Genomic DNA, 16,468 nt, shown 5'->3' with positions numbered 1-16,468 from the left:
AAAAACCTAATAAAGCTTTTAAAAAAGAATTAAATTTAATATATCAAAATAATTGTTTGTTGGTATGTATACAAAACATAAATGAGGAAAAAAAAAATTAGAGTGAAAGAGGCTCTTTCTCTTTATTTTTTTGTAATTAATATTAATTATTTTTATTTGAGATTATAATAAATTATTCTTACATTTTGATTAAGATACTTATTTAATACAATTAAAAAAAAGAAATAAAGCTTTTATAAAAAAATTAAATATAATATTTCAAAATAAGTGTATCTGCGTATATACCAGTACACGAAAAATAAATGAGATGTGATATTAACGTGGTCTTATTTTCATTTAATCATTTTTTAATTAACATAAATTATTTTTAATTGGGATTCTTATTTAATAAAATTCAATAAGAATACGACTGTTAAAAACCATGCTCTAATTGTTTATAAAAAATTACATTTTGATGAATAGTCTTTTATAAAATTTATTAATTAAATATAGTAATTAACATATTTTTTGGGACACGTTTTTCTCAAACTTTATCTACCATTGCAGGTCACGTAGTTAATTGAATATTCATATTTAACTTTCACGACAACTATGTGTTAAGTATAAATTTTTTTCTTATTCCTCTTTATTGTGAAAAGATTGGAATTTATCTTATATATATTATTTCATATTATAAATATGATTTTTTTAAGGCTTTGACTCTGTTGCAGGGCGCAGAAGAGTCGAGACCTGCGCCATCGGATTCAGTCCGCCCCCAGCAGCCGCCCGCACAGGAGGCTACGCTCCGAACTGTTCGCGAAGTGCCAACAACCGCAGCGCGAGTGATGTGTCGTCTCTCGGGCAAGTGGGTCGCTCTAAGGCTATGAGGAAGCGAAAGGTAACTCAAAGGAAAAAGTAAATATGAAAAAAAATTGACGCATGATGTTAGTAGTACATGGAATATGCATCTATGTAGGGTCACTGAGTGTCATTTTATTAAGTTTATTTCGAGTTAATGTTGACTTTAAAAGTGGATATTTAAAGGGAGAAACACTCCCAGTATATTGGAGGTTTGCGGGTATTGGTGTCTCGGTGGTTGCTAGAGCAACCCTAAGTGTTTTTGAGGTGTGCCATGTAATATTATTCAACAGCGGGTTCAATATTTTGTCTTTACTATTCTTCTTTATGATAATGCATTATTAACCAATGGAGTTATAAAAAACATCAATATTGATTAATCACAAATAATAATTATATGTCAAAACGTAAATTTATGACTATAGTGCACCATTAATGTGTTTTTTATGAATTATTATATTAACTCAAAAATACAATAAACGACAAATATTTGCCAAATATAATAATAATAATATTCTTTATTTATTCTAGGTCTTGTCCCTTTAGAATAATATTACAAGCATCAAAAATAGGCTTTTAGAGCCCTATAGTAAAATACAAAATAAGATGGTAATAATTCACAAAAAATAAAAAAAAAAAGCAATCAAGTTTAAATAAACGTTATAACCATTTAATTGTGTTTGTATTAAACAAAAAATAATAAATAAGTAAACCAAAAAAATGAAACTAATCATCATATCAAAAATTATTAACTTCTAATAAATAAAAAAAATTAACTAAATATAAAATGTAAAAGAAACATGAAAAAAAATGAATCTTATATTAAAACATAAAACAAAATTGATAAGTTAGTAATAAAACAAATAGAATAACAAATGAAGTAATAATGATATTATATAAATATATACTTATTTCAAATAATATAAGTCGGCATATATTTAATTATTAACTTTATTATTCAATTTATTAATTTCATATTTTATTTTATATACTATCCTGTTCCTGTCAATTCCATCGACAAATTATTTACATTTTTTTTATATGCAAAAATAATAATTACTGTTTTGAAGATTAGGGATTTATTTGATTAAATGAAGACTAAAATATTTTTTGTAAAATCTCATTAATCTTTAATTAGTCCTGCCAAAAAATAACACAATGCTCCAATATATTAAATTGTTAAACCCAGAAAAAAACTATGAAAACGACTGTAAAACTTTGTTTTAGGAAGTTTTTAGTTGAGCAATTGTTCTATACTGTCTGGGCTTTAAGAATAGGACATCACATCTTTAATTGGCAATGTAACTTTTGGGAAACAATTCAAAAGAAAAACGTCAATTCCCAAAAATCATGATTTTTATTACTTCTTATATTTTATGTTTCCTTTTTTTCCAATATATTAAAAGAATTGAAATTATTCTAGTAGAAAAAATAATTTTATTTATTTATAATTAAGCCATCTAGTTCTTTAGTTAAAGGGTTTGGGAAACCACAGGAACTTAAGGACTGGAGAAAAAATTTAAAATTGAAAAAAAGTTATATGGTGACCGAAAAAAAATTCCTGTTGAATATTTTTATCTGTTAAACGTTTAAAATACTCCCCAATAATGAGGAATAAGATGAAATCATCAATATGTCTTTATCTCTTATCGATTCTGAGGAAAGGTATAAAATAAAAAACTGCATTTTCTCTCTTCCCTCTCATTCTAGCCTTTACCAAGGGAGACTTCTTAAACCAAAATAATTAATTTAGTTTATCCTCTTGAGTTATAAAAATAAAAAGATATGCTTTTTATACTGATTGAATATGTTTATATAAGCTGAAATTCAAGTTTGTATTGAAAAAATAAACTAATAATATTTAGCAAAGTAAATAATATCAGGACATGAAAATGTTTTCAAAACTTATTTTCTTGTTTTATTGCCTGATTAAATATTATGAAATTAACAACAAAAAAATGGAAGAATTAAAAATAAAAGAAAGAAAGGAAAATATATATTAATTTATGGAATTTAATGGGTCTCTTTTTTAATTTCGATTTTATGTATTGATCTTGATTTTTAAGCTGTTATTATTTCTCTTATATGTGTATTAGGCGCTTGTAACAGGTAATCAAATGTAAGCAACGTTGAGCGTGGTCAGTACTTAGATGGGTGACCGCCCGAAATGGGAGACCACTCATGACGGATAGCAACTTCTCACAGACCGGTAGTTTTCAAAACATAAATTTGCCGGAGAAAATATTTTTGTGCTTGCCTTAGAGAATTTAATGGCAAGGATATGATAAAATATAGATGAACTATGTGCTTACTCACTCAATAACAATTTCTCCAAAATTGAATTAACGTATCTATCGATACCCCAAAAAATTTGATTACAGAATGATTCGGAACCAAATTTGTTCCATGTATTACAATTAATTTATCCAATATTTTTTTTGGATCCAGGTAATGATTCGGAAACAGATTTTTATTCACTGATAAAGTTACTAATTGTGTATTAGGCGCTTGTAACAGGTAATCAAATGTAAGCAACGTCGAGCGTGGTCAGTACTTGGATGGGTGACCGCCCGAAATGGGAGACCACTCATGACGGATAGCAACTTCTCACAGACCGGTGGTTTTCAAAACATAAATTTGCCGGAGAAAATATTTTTGTGCTTGCCTTAGAGAATTTAATGGCAAGGATATGATAAAATATAGATGAACTATGTGCTTACTCACTCAATAACAATTTCTCCAAAATTGAATTAACGTATCTATCGATACCCCAAAAAATTTGATTACAGAATGATTCGGAACCAAATTTGTTCCATGTATTACAATTAATTTATCCAATATTTTTTTTGGATCCAGGTAATGATTCGGAAACAGATTTTTATTCACTGATAAAGTTACTAATTGTGTATTAGGCGCTTGTAACAGGTAATCAAATGTAAGCAACGTTGAGCGTGGTCAGTACTTGGATGGGTGACCGCCCGAAATGGGAGACCACTCATGACGGATAGCAACTTCTCACAGACCGGTGGTTTTCAAAACATAAATTTGCCGGAGAAAATATTTTTGTGCTTGCCTTAGAGAATTTAATGGCAAGGATATGATAAAATATAGATGAACTATGTGCTTACTCACTCAATAACAATTTATTAGGTAATAAATCTAATTTAATAATATTCTGTATTTTTCATATATAGATTTCAGAATATCTTCATTATTAAACTGCATGTATAATTGCTTTGTAGAAAAAGTTTTTTAGACACCAATCTAAAATTCTTAATATCACTTTGTCGTTATTCTTAGATGTTATCACAGTTATGATATCGTCAATGAATTTAAATATAAATCGTATATGAAATAGGATTTTGGATATTACTGTATCTAATAAATCTTTTAAACCAATATCTTCTAAAATCGAAGCAATAGGAGATCCTATGGGGCATCCGAATTTTCGAATATAGACTTTTCGTCCCATGGAAGATCCTATTGCCCCGATTTTAGCAGATATTTATTTAGATTTTTTAGATACAGTAATACCGAAAATCCCATTTCATATACCAGTTATATATCAATTTATTTACAATATAATAACCATAATAAAAACCAAGACTAGGGAAAAGTGAATTTAACAACTGTTTCTTTAAATTTTACTATAGAATTAGAAACTGAAATAGGGAAATAAAAACAAAATTGTGATAAAATCCTGACCACTCTGGAAGATACATACATTATACCAGGCAATATATATATATAAAATAACACAGCTAAAAATTGAAAAAACCAGTTGCGAAACTTAAAAATCCCGTAAATACAAAAACAGCAGAAAATAAAATAGTAGATCTCCTCCTAGCGAATGGGTAACCTCGTAAACTAGTCTGCCAATTACTAAAACAAACACTAACATTGACACAACCCCAAGGAACCAACAGCAAAAGATACTACTCAGTTTCTTATACCCTCTCAAAGAAGATAACAAAAACTCTAAACAAAAAAGATTACGCTATTACATACAAAAACATGGCTACTAACCCAAACTTTACATCAACACCAACAAAATAAAGTTACAATCCAATATAGTGTATGAAATTCTCTGTGAAGAGAACTGCGTGAAATCCTATTTTGGTACATCAGAACACTATCTCAAAATAAGAGTGTATCAACACAAATATAGTTGTAACTCAATAACAAAAAAAAAATTTAACAAGCCTGATCAAACTGCTCTCGCCACACATTTTAGACAAACAGGACATTCATAGTTCTAAAAAAACTGTTTTTTTAATTTTTGGGCATTACTATGCAAACATTAAAATTGTGAAACGTCTCAGTATTATTGTCTTATTGACCAATTCTCAAGATCCACATAAGTTTATATTAACAGTAAAGAAAAAGCTTAGCAATATATATTTTTTTTTTTTTGTCGGCCCAGACTCCCATTGGTGTCCTATACTGCCTAACCATGGTTGGGGGTCAAAGTTTTTTTTTTGTGGGACCACCACTCAATGAAAAAAGTCAGCATGCCAGGCCGGATTCGAACCGGCACCGCCAATAGATCTAATTGGCCGGCAATAGATCTAATGACATCTAATTGGTAAGACTGTGTCTTAACCTCTGAGCTACGGGCGGCCCAGCAATATATATGTGTGTGTGTCCTAAAAACGATGATTAAGAAGATGCCTTTTTTTAATATAACTCTTTCTTAACGGATACCTCAATATAACGGCTAGCTTCATCTTCCCCTTGGATGTCTGTTATATTGTTATTTAGACGGGTTTCTGTGTTCTTTATTACTAATTATTATTAATCAGATGCTTACTAATATTTACTGAGGCCGGACGTTGGTAGTTGACGCTGTTGGCTCTGGAGTGGGCCAATTTCCGAAGCTTCAAATTTCCAAACAAGGGATAGATCAACATCATTTAGAAGCGATATGCGGCACACTACATCAAAGTGTCATCCTTCTAAGATGATCAACAGCCCTGGTGTTAGTCCAAACAAGTATTGATAACTCTGGATTAATTTTCCTTCCAAATAGGCTAATTTACGTATTTACCAAGATATTCCTGAAGCCCTTATTATATATATTTTAATTCATTTTTATTTTTAAATATTATAGTTTATGAATAAAAAAGATAAGTCTGAAATTGTCCTAAAATAATCCAATCGAATTTCCTTCTACAATATATCGAAATATCCGGATCTCTATCTCTTTTAAGGTTTATTTTAGTAGAAATTAAAGAATATTTAGAATATTCTGGCAGTGCAACTGAGAACTCTCATTAAAGATACATTACGTAGAGAAAAAGAATAAAGAAAATAGCCTACAATTTTGATCTGAATTCTAAAGTAAATCATGCCGTTTTCTAATTCCTGGAGCTTTTTAAATATTACTCGATTAAACTATCCCGTTTTAAGCGAATATTTCAAAAGTGATATAGGACCGTTGCTGCCAGGGGGTCTTGGTGGGGCGGGTCCGGCTGGGCTCGATTGGATTTTTAGGATGGTCAATATACGGCATGTCACAATCTCATACGAAATCATAACATCATATATCGATGTGTTTTTCAATTATTCTAATATAATTTTTTTTCAGATATGGCTGCAAATGTCTAATAGTTTTGCTCCTAAAAAATTATTTTCTCAAAATATTTTAAAAAAAACTTTGAAAATCTGATTATAAAATTTTGCACTGTCTTTGAAGTTATAAATAATTTTTTAGAGAGTATTCGTTTTTATAAAGAACTAAAGAACAATGCAGTGTTAACTTTGTGGTTTTTCTACATACTATTTTTTCATTTTATTTGGTTTTATAACCAGTAGTAATGGTTTCTTTGGTGAAGAATAACTACATTGGAGTCTATCTCGAAATTAAAGCATTTAAAAATTGAATAAATCCGTAGACTAATCTAAATTATTTTTTAATCCGTCCAGCCACATACACATTTTATTTTTTCCACAGTTCAACCAGTTTTTTAGAATTATTTGAAATAATATTGCTGAAATTTCAAAGCCAGATAATTTATTATTATTATTAAAATTCCTTATAAATTATAAGATAGATGTTTGTAGAGGGCCTTTGCCTAAATTTAAAATGTTACCCTGTAAGTTACTGTTTTGTGTCCTAGCTGTGTGTTTGGGGTCATTATAGCCTGGGATACAACTTAATTAACATTTTTACACCATTACGTTCTGTTTACTACCAAACTACGAGATACTATGTCAACGTAAACAGGATTCGTCATCCGTCCTTGAATCCTTCCAAACAATCCAACCCCCTTTACAGGCATGAACCGCCAATCACTATGCTTCGGGCGCCAAATTTTATGGTTAGGATAACAGTGGTTCTTTTTTATTTCAGAACTCAAAACGTGTGGGGAATAGATTTGTTTTTGATTCATCTGACTAATTTTGCCTCATCCGACATTTGTTTCGGTAATCTTTAAATTGCTTTGCAAAATTCAACAAGCGTTTAATGTGGAGTTTGCTCAACAGAGGTTTCTTTACTTTTACACTCGCTTTCAAATCTGCTTTTAACAGCGTTCTGCAAGCTGTTTCAACATTGCCGTTAATACCAAGCTCAGTTTGAAATCAGGGGCGTGTTTTTATTTATCTGATTACGCAGTGTTTTTTGGCTTCTGAAATATTTTTTATTTATTTTTAATTTAGTAATTAGTCTACACAAACAACAGTATTTGAGGTTTCAAGATATCAAAGTCCATTTTGATAAATTTCATAATTTAATTTCTTGGAAATGGAACAAATTTATACTCTGGGGATTAAGCAAGCTTTTAAGTGCAAACAAATTAATAAAAGGCTTTCTTATGAGAAAAATAGTTGAGAAATGTAGGCTTTGTTGAAGAACTTTTTTTTTTGCAGTTAAAATGACAGTAAAATTAAAGTAAACATTAATCATTTAGGGCTACTTTTCTTGGATTACCGGGAACAATTTGAAATTTGAGAGAAGACTGCGATTGCTTCCTTTTTAAGGAGGATTTCATTTTATACTTGGAGGCAAATGCCAACCTAATAACCGAACAAGCTTGCTGTTTATTACAAATCGAAAGAGACATTGTTCAAGATCCTTACTGTTCGATTTCTCATTTATAAGGAAGCGTCAGTAGATCTAATAGTGCAGGGTCTTCGTGATTCAAGTCAGTCTGGATTTTGAATGACTGTTTTTCCGACAGACCTTGTAGAGGTACCCTTAGAATTGACAAAAATAAATAATAGAATGCTTACTTATAAACCAGTTCTTTTGAATAATATAACAATTCTAGATAGATAAAGATTTATCTAAGAACGACTGGTGTTAAAATTTCATTTACTAGATAAATGTTCGGATGGATTAATAAATACAACCTTTTTATTGGTGAGAATAAATGTGTGAGTGACTGGAGGGTGACGGTAGCAGCGGAGTAACGCGTCTGTCTACCAACCCTACGGTTGCAAGTTCGAGTCCCCGGCTCTATCCGGATTTTTTCAAGCATATAATTATACAATACTCTCTCACAGCTTCCCCACTGTAGATTTTACATGACATTTTTGGAAAAATAAAAAATTTATCTTTAAAGAGTATTACTGTTTAATTGTTCTGAATATTAAATTATAGTATTTTTTTTTATTGAAGAAATAATTTATTATTTTAGTTTTCTAATTTAAAAAAAGCTATTAATGAATAAAAATTAACTGGCAGACCCAGCACTGGTTTGCTATTGCTAGATTTGAGGACGAATACCGATTGAATAAACACAATTGTACACAATTTACGTGTATAATATTTTTATGATTTAGCAGCATATATTGCTTTTGAATATAAAATGTGTTTGCTAATTCTAACTGCCATATATACAAACAATGGCAAAAGCTCAAAATTCATTCGTCGGCAGTAATAATTTTTCTAATTTAACAGAAAGTGAAAAATAGATTGACACATAATAACCATATAAAAATGTATACTTTCTGAGTTATGTCCCAAAACTGTTTAAGTTTTTAAAAAAAAAATTTACCGGACAAATCAAAATAGCCTTTAATGGTACAAGAGCGCAAGAGGAGTAAAAGGCAGTTATTTCTCCCCAATTTTTTATTACTTTAATGAAAACTATGTATAATTACAAGTCAAAATTGATGAGTCTGCGAAGTATAGGAAGGAGGAATAAAAAATGCGGCTGTTTTAAAACGTTAATAAATAATTAATTTTTCATTCGGAGCTCTATGTCTTTAAAACTACCACCAACAATAGAAAATCTAAAAAACATCATTTAAAGTAGATTATTTTTTTTTAAATGTAAGCCCTAATAGAGCTATTTACGTTCAATAGTTCTCGAGATATAACTTTTTAAAAAAGCAACATTTTTATAAAAATTTTGCACAGAACGTACTGAAAAATCAGTAGTTAGTGAATTTATTATGAAAAATCTCTATTTCAAAAAAGTCGACGTACAGATGTATGTTAGGACTCAAATTAAAGCCAATTTAACGGGATATGAAGTAGTTTATGACGTTTATCTTTGTAGAAGTAGTATTCATGATATTTGCTAAAATAAATTGATTTATAGTTGTTAAAAATGTAAGAAAAATGAATGTCTTTTAAGGTTTAGAAACAGCCGCCATTTTTTATTCTCCCTACCTATACCTGTAAGCGAATTTTATTGCAATATATCTTTGATTGAGTTTATGCCAAGGTTAATATGCATTATTTGAGTTTTGTTTCTGCAGGTAAATGTTATTACAAATTTTGAAGGAAAATGGTCCAAGTAGCGGTTAAAAACAACCGACGTTTCGCCCCAGTTTTCACAACCTTAAAAACCGCCGCAATTTTTTATTCTCCCTACCTATACTTGGAAGACTCGTCCGTTTTGACTAGAAATCGTACATAGGTTTGATCAAAGTAATAACAAATTATGGTGAAATAATCGCCTTTTGTTCTTTCCGGCACTTGTACTATAATTCGGGAGCATTTAACTAAAACCTCCCTCATAATTGGATGAACTGTATGGCAGCGCATAAAATACGAATAAACAAATATTGATTTTTATATCTTAGATAAATTAACATTAAATTAATCATTTCTCCGATTCATATATTTATAACATGATCTCTTTATTCACTCATATCTTCAATTATAAGATGGCAGTTTTATTTCACCTCTTACTTTGTTTGATTTTGTTTTAAGAGATTTAATTAAAAATAATATCTAAAATAACTTCAAGGGGTAATTAAATAATTAAATCTGTGCTGCTACAACACTGGGGGGTGTAGCACTTAGTAAGGAAGTACTGTTACAAGACCAACGGTACATAAGTTAATTAATAGTGAAAAAAAAGTTGAGGAAAAAGTAGAATTACTAAGAGAATAAATTTTTTTTTATAATTTACTTATTGTTATTTACAACTGTATAAAAATATATACAACAAGTAAATCTGCTGTAGATGACATAGTGACATGACACAAACATGTGGAGAATCTACCCATTACACCAACTCCAATAACATTTCGAGGCCATCTTCTTTTCAGACGCCTAGGAGGATTATTAGGTAATGAAGGAGATGCCACTAGAAACAAGTGGATTTGGGTGGTTGGGAAGTTTATTATGGAAGGATTGGTATCTGGTTCTGGCCAAATCGGCAACATATAAGACATTGAGGTCCTGATGGATGACTTAATTTGTGACAGAGTAAGGAGCATTAAGGATTTTACGAAGAATTTTGGACTGTAGGGATTGGATTAGGGAGGAATTTGATGGTTTAGTTGAGCCAGAATAAAAGTTTAAACTCAAATTCGAAGATTATTACTTGACGCTATGTAATAATTATTAGTGATGGTCAAGTAAGGTAGAAAAATAGCAGAACAAACTATTTATTACTAATTATGACTAATTACTTACGAATATTATTATTTAATTATTCTTTACTCAAATAATATATTTACAATTCCACTACTCTTTAATATAATTGTATTTATTTCATATTCTATTCATATATATTTTTAATTTTTGTTTAGTACATCCTCCTTTTATATCAATTTGTTTATATATAATATTTTCCACAACTTTCTATTTATATTATCATAGTTTTTTTTATCTTACAATGTATGTGTATTGTTCTCATTTAGCATTGATGAAGCCCTGCAAAGTGGGGCGAAACGTCAGTTACTTATAAATTTTTTTAAACGCTACTTGGACCATTTTCCTTCAAAATTTGTAATAACACTTGCCTGCAGTAACAAAACTAAATTAATGCATATTAACAATGATTTACATAAACTCAGTCAAAGATTTATTGCAATAAGATTCGCTTACACTCTGATAGTTTCTTTGCCAGTATCTGTCCATATGATGATAGTTAAACTTTATACAGTCAGTTGGAAAAATGAAAATTATAGTTACTGTTTAATCTATATTACTTTGATTACTTAAAAAAATGAATAAAATCAATCAAAAGTGAAGAAATAATCAGAATAAAACAAAATATGAGAACATTTTTTCCCCTCTTCAGTCGTCATTATAGTTGATCAGCTGGATAAGATGATACAATTCACTTTCAAGATAAAATGTGGTAGTTAATATTTTATTATTCATAAAATTTCATAGATTGTTCTCGCCGCATATCAATATAATAATAAATATAAAAATAAAAATGGTGTTACGAACCGAAGTTATATAATTTTCACCGTCATCACCTGGATAGTCATGTTCGGACATCTTATTACAATTAATTATTACTAAATCCTCCTATTTATGTTTTGGTCAACATCTACGGCGTATAAGGGTCGGTTCTAGCGATTAATTTTATACGACCACTATATATTTATATTTATTATATAATAATTTTATTAATAAATTGAAAATTTGGCATATCTTCTTATAAAACTTCAATAAAATCGTAACAAAGTTCATCTATGAGAAGTTTGCTTTTAGATCTCCTGTTCATTTTCTTTAGATTTCACATTTTTTATTTTTTTTAACTGACGGATTAATGTTTTGGACACAGTTCTTATATCTTCTGTATAATCTTTCGATAGTTCGATTCTGAAAGCGGCCCTAGGATTTAATGAAGTTGTTTAGTGGAAATACACGTGGGTTTCATCATTACCTTATTTTTTTTTACAAGTTAGCCACAGCTGGCCCGTGATCAATATTGTCCAACGATAACATCGCCAAGCAACCAAAGCGGGTACAACGACCACGTCAAAGCTCTGATTCCTACAAACATTATTGTTTTAAATAATTATAATTTGATTGTTTATATATCTAATAGTTAAGATTCCAATTACTATTCAGTTTGTGGATTTGTATTTTTGTAAAAAAAAACAACTATATATTTATCTTATCTATTATCGTTAAGCTACATTTACCTCTTAATTTATCCGAATTCACGGACATAATGATCAGTGGGAGCATGGTCTTTCAAAAGAAGAACCCTCATATAATTAAAAAAAATATAGGTAAATAAAGTAAATCAGAAATAGCTATATGATTTTTTTTTAAATTTATTTATGTTAGTAGGTAATGATAAATTATGATTAGCGAATGATTAACTTATAAATGGGACAAGATACTAAAACGTGAAGGTATTAACTTTTTTTTTAAAAGTATTTTTCTGATTAAAGATTTGAAATTAGTTAATTTCTTCCTAGTAACAGAGTTTCTGTTATATGTTATAGAGTTCTTATATACTGGAAGATTGCTCATTGAACGTGTGTATTAATGAATGGAATTAGGTCTGGGTGCGATCAAATAAAACTCAAATAGTAAATGGGTGTACTATTTTATTTGAGCCAACGTTTCGCCCCAAGTTGCAGGGCTTCGTCAAGGCTAAAAAAAGATACAAAAACTTGACATAGTTACAAAGAAAAAAAAACAGTGGAAAATAAAAGGGGTATACAGTGAAACGTAAAATTTAATAAGAAAAATTAAAGGTTAAATACAATAAATGAAAACGTTAATAGTAACAGAAATATAAGAGATAAAATAAGAGAAGAAATATTAAAGAAAGTAAAAATTAAGAGATGAAAAGGGAAAAGAATAAAATCAAATGAAAATGACAGGAGTCGAAGTCAGAGTGAACCGTTTGTATTGGGAGGAGTGGGGATGGTAGTATAGTACGTCACATAATAACGAAAATAATTGAAAAGTAAACAATGTAAAAATTGTTAAAATTAGGTACACAATAAATAATAATATACATACTAGAGGGGGAGAAGAAATATTTACAAAATAAAATAAAAAAATTAATAATAAAAAATTAAATAAATAATATTAAAAAAAAATTATTGTCATGGATAGAAGAACAAAGAAGAAATAAAGTTAAAATAATGATTTAAGTGATTATATACTGCCTATATTACCATCCCCACTCCTCCCAATACAAACGGTTCACTCTGATTTCGACTCCCGTCAAAACAGGTATGAATTCTGTCTCATTAATTTTCATTTGATATTATTCTTTTCCCTTTTCATCTCTTAATTTGTACTTTCTTTAATATTTCTTCTCTTATTTTATCTCTTATCTTTCTGTTACTATTAACGTTTTCATTTATCGTTTATAACCTTTAATTTTTCTTATTAAATTTTACGTTTCGCTGTATACCCCTATTATTTTCCACTATGTTTTTTTTTTCTTTGTAACTATGTCAAGTTTTTGTATCTTTTTTAGCCCTGACGAAGCCCTGCAACGTGGAGCGAAACTTTTGCTCAAAGAAAATAATACACCCATTCTATTCAGTTTTTATAGAGTTTCTTTTATATGTTACAGAGTTCTTATAGAGTTTCTTTTATTTTATAATGCTCTTAAAGAGTTTCATTTATATTTTATAGAATTCTTATTGAGTTTCTTTTATATGTTAAAGAGTTTTTTTTATATGATAATTTACAGATAAAGGGGTGTCCCATTTTGGCTAATAGAAGATGTTAGCTTTATTATGCAGTAAAATTATTTTTAAAAAAATAGTGGTAGTAATGTTCTTGGAGATGTATATTTTACGACTTATTCAAAAAACTATTTTTTTTGTAGATTTTAGAAATAATATTTTCAAATCATTTGAAGCCCTTGTCTCATAGGATATCTACACAATAAAGGGGACAGTTAACAAATTCAACTTTATCGGCACTCTCGTTTTTGAGATACAGTTACCAAAAGTCAGTGAGTGGTTACAGACACCTACAGCCCGGTTTTATCATGTTGATTGTGGTTATGAAGACGGCAAAGTGGTATCCACTAATTTTATCCGACGGTTTAAAAATAGAAAATGTTTTGCGTTATAAATAAATACTAATTCAGTTAGAGCAGAACGCCTGGTGCAGAATGAAATTACCCGTCTCTGCTCTCCCCTACACAGCGGGCACGAATTGACCTGTTTTTCTTTAATCTGTGGCCGATTCACTCCTTCCTAATTGAAATAAGCCGCGACCGACAGACACTCTCTTATACAAGGCGTGGTAGATTTTTATAATTCGATAATAATAATCACAATTTCCAGGCCCCTCTTTCATGTCGTCTCTCGTTAGCTACTATGGTATTTATGGCTGTGTAGAGACGCCCTGCTCAATAACATGAAGTTACAAGTCGTGTCTGCATTTACTTTAATTGATTAGTACCTTTTAGTACAAGAGCCCAAGAGGAGAAAAAAGGCAGTTATCTCACCCCAATTTTTGATTACTTTAATGAAAACTATATATGATTAATAGTCAAAATTGATGGGTCTGCCAAGTATAGGTAGGGAGAATAAAAAATGGCGGTTTCAAAGGGATAAAAAAAACTAATTTTTCATTCGGAGCTCTATATCTTAAAAAGTAGCAACAATACAAGAAAACCTAAGAGAACGTCATATAAAGAAGAGTAACTCTGCTAAAATATGAGCCCTAATAGAGTTATTTACGTTAAATATTTTTCGAGATATAGCTTTTTAAAAAGCAATGTTTCAGAAAAATGTTGTATGGGACGTACTGAAAGATCAGTAGTTAGTGAATTTATTTTGAAAAATTTATATCTCAAAAACCATTTGACGTACAGATGTCTATTAGCACTCAAATTAAAGCTAGTTTAATGAGCTATAAAGGAGTTTATGATGTTTATCTTTGCAGGAGTAATAGTTTACATGAAATTTACTAGAATAAATTGATTTATAGTTGTTTGGACAAATTTTCATTCATTTGTGAATATCATAAAAACTACTTACGCCTACGAAGATAAGTTTCATAAACTACTTTATAGTAAGTTAAATTTACTTTATTTCGAGGGTTGGCAGACATATGTGCCCCTTATGGATCGAGAGATATATTTTTTCAAAAATCTAACATTTTATATGAACAATTAGAAATTAACATTTTGTGAGTTTATTTTGTCAAATATCATAAAAACTACTACTCCTACAAAGATAAACATAATTAACTATTTTGTAGTAAATTTAACTAGCTTTAATTTGAGCGCTGGCAGACATGATTACGTGCAATTGTTTCTGAAATGAAGTTTTTCATAAATCAAGTTTATTGTCCGAACAACTATAAATCAATTTATTTGAGCAAATATCATGAAAATTACTATTCCTGCGAAGGTAAAGGTCATAAACTTCTTTATAGTCCATTAAACTGGCTTTAATTTGAGTGCTAATAGATCTGTACGTCAGATAGTTCCTGAGATATAGATTTCTCAAAATAAATTCACTAATCACTAATCTTTCAGTAGATTTTAAAGAAATTTTTCTTTTTAAAAAGCTATATCTCGAGAACCATTGGACGCAACTAGCTGTTTTAGGACATATATTTCAGAGAATTTCCTCTTCTTTAAATAATGTTCTCTTAAATTTTCTAGTGTTGTTGGTAGTTTTTAAGATATAGAGCTCCGAATGAAAAATCAATGTTTTTTTAAGGTTTTGAAATAGCCATTTTTATTCCCCCTACCTATACTAGGCAGACCCATTAATTTTGGCTAGTAATTATACATGATTTTCATTAAAGTAATCAAAAATTGGGGTGAGATAACAGCCTTTTTTTCTTCCCGGCTCTTGTACTAAAGGGTAGTAAAAGTTTGATTCCAGTATGCACTGAAGCGAGTGAGAGTCGAAATGATGAGTCGAATTTATTTCAGTCAAACAGGAGCATTCAAAAGTTTTGAAACTTAGTCCATTATGGTTTTCTTAAATACTGATAACTAAATTTTTTTGATCTTATTTATATTTTTTGTTTCCAAAGGAGAAACTCGGCTGTGTGCGGCTGTGTTGAGTTCCTAATACACAGCATACTGATCAGCATGACAATAGATAATATTAAAAGGGATGTGATCATTAATTGTGACTAGTTGAATAAATTCATTTATTTATAAATATATTATACATAAAAATGCTTGTTTCTGTATTTTAGTGCCTTAAAAAACAAGGAGGATCTAAAAGTCATAACTCCTTCAAAACGTTTTAAGTGAATCTTTTTTTGTCCATCATTCCGTACTCTTTTCTGTGATAATTTGAAATTGGACAGAATTATTTTTCAGAATTTTTCATTATATCCAAAAAATAAATAATTCCATGTAATTTTCAATTTTTTGAATATATAATAATAATATTTTATTTATTCTGGGATGAGTCCATGTAGAATAATACAGAGAAATCAATAGATGAGAGCTGAGGAGCCTCAGAGATACCTAAA

The 16,468-nt window shown here is 29.5% G+C and overlaps 1 long non-coding RNA gene across 1 annotated transcript in view; it reads left to right on the top strand.

Moving 5' to 3' along the window:
• Positions 1-733: 733 nt before the first annotated feature.
• LOC136796306 (uncharacterized) overlaps positions 734-16,468 on the top strand; it is a 421,904-nt gene continuing 406,169 nt past the window's right edge. The window contains exon 1 of the long non-coding RNA XR_010844012.1: positions 734-877. This is a non-coding gene — a long non-coding RNA (uncharacterized lncRNA). The remainder of the gene's footprint in view (positions 878-16,468) is intronic.

The sequence above is a fragment of the Halyomorpha halys genome, unplaced genomic scaffold, assembly GCF_000696795.3.
Source record: "Halyomorpha halys isolate HHAL.00 unplaced genomic scaffold, Hhal_1.1 Scaffold611.1, whole genome shotgun sequence".
Lineage (NCBI taxonomy): Eukaryota > Metazoa > Arthropoda > Insecta > Hemiptera > Pentatomidae > Halyomorpha > Halyomorpha halys.
The sequence above is the reverse complement of the archived record's forward strand: the minus strand, read 5'-3'. Positions and strand labels throughout refer to the sequence as shown.